Source organism: Cryptomeria japonica, chromosome 5 (assembly GCF_030272615.1).
Source record: "Cryptomeria japonica chromosome 5, Sugi_1.0, whole genome shotgun sequence".
In the NCBI taxonomy this organism is placed as follows: domain Eukaryota; kingdom Viridiplantae; phylum Streptophyta; class Pinopsida; order Cupressales; family Cupressaceae; genus Cryptomeria; species Cryptomeria japonica.
In genome coordinates, this window is record NC_081409.1 from 384,266,160 (window position 1) to 384,272,159 (window position 6,000).

Sequence of the window (6,000 nt, forward strand, 5' to 3'; positions counted from 1 at the left end):
AACCCTGAACTAAATGTCTTTTCCAATGATCATAACTTAGGTGTGCACCTTAACATTGTTGAACCCATCCATCCTAAGATATCTTCCATTGCAGAATCAAGTGATATTTCTCATAGTCAGGGAAATGCCAAACTTTCCAATCGTAAAAGTGAAATAAAACAAGGAAAGAGACCTATTGTTGAAAACCATTTCATGGCAACATTAGATCAATCAAAAGAGAAAACAAAGGGCATATCTAATGCTGAAAACCTCCTTGAGGCACCAGAAGATGAAAAGTTTGACATTTTTCCTGCATATTTTCAAGAGAGATCTGCTATCCTGATAGAACCAACAGAAGCAGTAAACATTGATACATTAAAAGATTCTAAAATGCTTCATTTTGCTGCCTCATTATCAGAAAGAGAGAGGAAAGAATACGTGGAATTCTTTAAGAAAAGACAAATAAATTTTGCTTGGTCTTATGCAGATATGCCAGGACTTAACCCAGATCTTATCATGCATCATCTTAATGTGGATTTAAAAGAAAAACCTGTTAAGCAAAAACTAAGAAAGATGCATCCACATATTGCTCTCCTTGTCAAAACCAAGCTCAAGAAACTATTAGAAGTCGCTTTCATAAGACCAGTTGCTTATCTAGAATGGGTTTCAAGTATTGTACTAGTATCAAAACCAAACAAGAGCATAAGAGTCTGCATAGATTTTAGAGATCTGAATAAAGCATGTCCAAAAGATGATTTCCCGCTATCAAAAATTGATATCATAGTAGACTTATCAGCAGGACATGAGATGTTTTCATTAATGGATGGCTTCTCAAGATATAATCAAATAAGAATCGCACCTGAAGATCAAGAGAAAATAGCTTTCACCTGTGCGTGGGGAACATATTGTTGGAATGTTATGCCATTTGGGCTTAAGAATGCAGAAGCGACTTATCAAAGGGCTATGACAACAATTTTCCATGACATGATGCATACATTCATGGAAGATTATGTCGATGACATACTTGCAAAATCTCACACACGAAAAGAACATTTGAACATTCTAAGCAAGATTTTTGACAGGCTAGAAAGATATCAATTGAGATTAAATCCAAAAAAATGTGCATTTGGGGTAACCTCTGGAAAGCTCCTTGGGTACATTATATCAGCTCGTGGCATTGAAGTAGATCCTGGAAAAGTTAAAGCTATCATGGAGATGGAGTCACCCAAGAACATAAGTCAATTGTGATCTTAACAAGGAAGGTTGCAATCAATCAGGAGATTTGTTTCTCAATTGGTTGATAGATGTCTTCCATTTACCCATCTTCTACATAAAAATGTTCCATTCAAATGGGATATAAAATGTGAAGAAGCTTTCTTGCAAATAAAACAATATCTTATGAGTCCTCCAGTACTGGTATCACCAACCAAAGGGAAACCATTGTTACTCTATGTCTCAACAACAAGTGTATAATTAGGCACTCTCCTAGCTCAACATGATGATGAAGGAAAAGAAAGAGCAGTTTATTATATCAGAAGAACACTTGTTGGCTATGAATTAAATTATTCTTCAATAGAAAAGACATGTCTAGCAGTTGTATTTGCAACTCAAAAGCTGTGACATTATATGCTGATTCATTCTATGAAAATAATCGCAAAGATAGATCCTCTCAAATATTTGTTGAGCAAGTCAACATTGACAGGGAGACTAGCCAAATGGGTTATGATACTGAGTGAATTTTATATAGAATATGTTGACCGAAAAGCTATCAAGGGACAAGTCATCGCTGATCAATTGGCTGATGCACCTCTACAAAATAACATGCCTTTGCACATCAAATTTCCTGATGGAAATATCTTGACAATAAGTACAAACTTTTGGGAATTGTACTTTGATGGTTCTTATACTCAATATGGATCAGGTGCAGGAATATTTTTCATCACACCTCAAGGACACACAATTCCGAAATCATATAGACTGTGATTTCCATGCACCAATAATACTGCAGAGTATGAAGCATTTGCTATAGGGCTTAAAATGGCCATTGAATGGAATGTCAAAGAACTACATGTTTACGGTGATTCACAACTTATCATTAATCAAATAAATGATGAATATCAAACAAAGGATGATAAGCTTATGCCATACAAACAACTAGTGGAGGAATTTAAAGAACACTTTAAGGAAGTCACATTCACCCAAATTCCCAGAAATGAGAATAAAGCAGCAGATGCAATGGCTACAATAGCATCTCTCTTGCAAAATAAGGAGAATCAATAGCATTATGAATTTCTCGTGGAAGATATCTTAACCCCTACCATTCAATCCTAGCATACCTATCGAATTTTCCATATATCAAGAACCAGTCAATCCTTATACGGTCAAACCTACCAATATTTGAAAGATCATATCCTTCCTCTTGAATTATCTCGTAATCAATGAAGAAACTTTATCCGCTAGTCCTCTCACTATACTATTATTGCTTATATCCTATATAGGCATGGTCTAGATGGTACTTTGTTGAGATGTCTTGAAAAAGACAAATCTGAGAGAGTTCTTAATGAAATTCATGTGGGTATTTGTGGTACACACTCAAGTGGTTTAACATTGGCTAAGAAACTTATTCGTATGGGTTACTTTTGGCCTACTATGGAAAGAGATTCATTTACCTATGCTAGAAAATGTAAACAATGTCAGATCCATGGAAATTTAATTCATGCACTAGCACAACAGTTATATCCTATGATAGGATCATGGCCATTTTCATAGTGGGGCCTTGATTTGGTGGGAAAGATCAATCCCTCATCTTCTAATTGACATAAGTTCATTCTGATTGCTACTAAATATTTTACTAAGTGGATTGAAGCAGTGCCTTTAACAACAGTGACAGAAAAACAAATATCATCATTCATTTTGAATCATATAATCTATCGCTATGGAGTTCCTATGACCATTATCACTGATAATGGAAGACCATTCAAAAATCAAGATGTAAAAGAGCTATGTGAACAATTTCATATTCAACATAGGTTCTCTACTCCATATTATCCACAAGGTAATGGTCAAGCTGAGGCATCAAACAAAACTATCTTGAAAATCTTGAAGAAAATAGTCAATGAAGCTGGAAAAGATTGGCACATTCAGCTAAATCCTGCTCTTTGGGCATACCGAACTAGCATCCGCACTCCAACAGGGGCAACTCCATATTGTTTGGTCTATGGATCATAAGCTATATTACCTATAGAAGTAGAGATACCTTCTCTATGAGTATCCTTGCATGGTCTTATACCAAAAGAAGAATAACGAGTATCTTGACTCCAGGAACTAGAATTAATTCGGGAACGTCGCCAAAATGCAACAAAACATTTGAAATTATATCAAAAAAGAATGGCAAGAATCTATAACCACAAAGTCAAGCCACGTATTTTCTAGATTGGGGATATAGTTCTAAGGGAGAATCCAAGAAATCAGCAAGACCGAGAAAAGAAGGGAAAATTTGAACCAAATTGGCTAGGGCCTTTTGTCATGGTAGCAACATATGGATTAGGAGCATACAAGTTATCTACCCCTGAAGGTGATTGGTTTGATGAACCTATCAATTCTATCCATCTCAAGAAATTCTATGCTTGAGATATAAAGTCCTGAGAAAATCAATAAAAAGCATATAAAGTCCTAAAAAAAATCAACAAAAAGCATATAAAATCCAAAAAAAATGCAATAAATTTAGATAGTGAGAACCTAGTAAATAGGTGCTATCTAAAAAGTGAGTTCCTCCATCTATGAAGATTGCTTTACGCACCTATCCAGTCCATCCTATCGCATCTATCGCTTCCATATATCTTAGCTTATCGATTCCATATTTCGCATCCATTGCTCTGAGCCATTTAGCAAGAATATATGTAGCTTACCAATAGTTATTAATCTTTGACATACTTGCCATACTCACTGTCTTAGATTTTATCAAAATCAATCAATCTGTGTTTGTATCCCGCCATGGTTTGGATCTTGATCAATTCATACATACATAATAATTTTTGTTTGCACTGGGGGAAAAATCCTAATTCCTTTTGCTAAGGTGATCTTTTGAATCTTTGAAAATCCAAAACATTCAAAAAAATTAGGAAAAAACCAAAAACACCTAGGGTTTTGAAACAGATAGCGAGCAACAAAGCAACAAAAATCAAGGCACTTCATCAACAACTGAATCATGAAACTCAGAAACTGAAGAATCAATCAACAAGTAATAAACGATTATCAAAGATCATTCATCAAGATGATTTTTATCAGTTAATGACCATAAGAACATGTGAATGACATACAAGATTCAATGTTTATATCTTGATTTTATTGCTAATCATGTACTCTATGCAACTCAAGGATGTCCATGACTAGAGAAGCTATGATGGGGCATGATTATTTTTCTTTGATTCCTGTCTGTGGTTTATCTCTTACTATGGTATGAACTTGTCTCAGGATATGATCGGCAAAAGATCAAGGAGGACATTCCAAGTCATGCATGAAAGGGGATAATCCTTGTCTGTTCCTGCAAGCAATACTCAGGTCAACTTAATCCATTATATCAAGTTGATTGTATTAACTTGCTATATCAAAATCCATGTAAGGAATACTCAGGTCATCTTGACTCATTATGTTAAGTTACTTGTATTTTCTTACAAAATTTTAAAGCTCAATGATGAAATAAAGCAGTGTTACAAGATCGCATATGAAGAATGGCTGTACAATTTTTAGTTAGATCATTTCATTAGTTCATTATTCGTCTGCATTATAAGCATTCATGGTCAGTTGCATTATAAGCATATCATTTCATTAACAGATCAACAGTCATAAATAAAGATTGAGTATACTTGGACAAACAAAAACAATTTGCATTTAATCATTATAGGTACATTCATTTTTAGAATCATATTAATCATCATCCATTTCATTTAGTTGCATTTAAATCATTTGTATTAGTTTGCATTCAAATTAAGTGCATTCCATTAACCATGTAGAGTATCATCATTATTATTTGCATTATCATTTCATAAAGATCATTTAGTTGCATCTTTACACTTAGATTCATAATCATTATAAGCATTACATATAAAACTCAATCATTGCATTTGCTTTTTTTCCATCATTTTCAATTGCATCATAAAAATAAAAACATTTCATATAGATCATTCGCATTTATATCATCATAAAACAAAACCAAATCAATCATTCATTTGCATTTCCATATAGATAATTGCATTTGCATCATTTAAGTTAGTAATCATTTTCATTTGCATCCAAGGTCATCAAAATCAAAAATCAACAAAAGCATTTATCATTGCATCATCATATGAAGTATCATCATCAAATAGAATAACATACATAACATCATACATATAATCACTGCATCCATATAAATAAAGCATAAATATCATCATCAAATAGAGTAACATGCATATAAAAATCATCATCATATAGAGTACATGTCTGCATATAGATCATCATAAAACAATAAAAGTCCAAGAATACAATGATATCAAATAAATAGTACAAGTGCCTCCAAATCAAGTCACGGCTATCCTGTACCACTACCACCTGAATTTGTCCATCTCTGTGGTTGTGGACGAGAAGGTCCTCTAGATGCCTATCTCTCATGCTCACCACTCCTCTGAGGAGGACCCATGACCCCACCACTGCTAGTATCCATCAACACGGTGGTATGATAACTACCTTCTCTTTGGCTCTCTGCAACTGCCTCCTCATATCGTCGTCACCAGTGGGAAGTCTCCTTCCCAGCCCAAACTAGTCCTCTAACAGTATCTGTCGAGAGAGTACCTGATCCAACCTGCTGAATATGATCAAGAAGACCCTGAGTATCTTGTTGTCTCCTAACAGCTCTATCCCACTCAGTAATAAGAGTCTGCACCTGTGCTCAAAGCTGATCAATCTATGCTCTCAGACTGTCAATAGTATCCTACCCTAACACATCATGCTCTGGTGCATCCTACTCTGGCATATCATGCACTG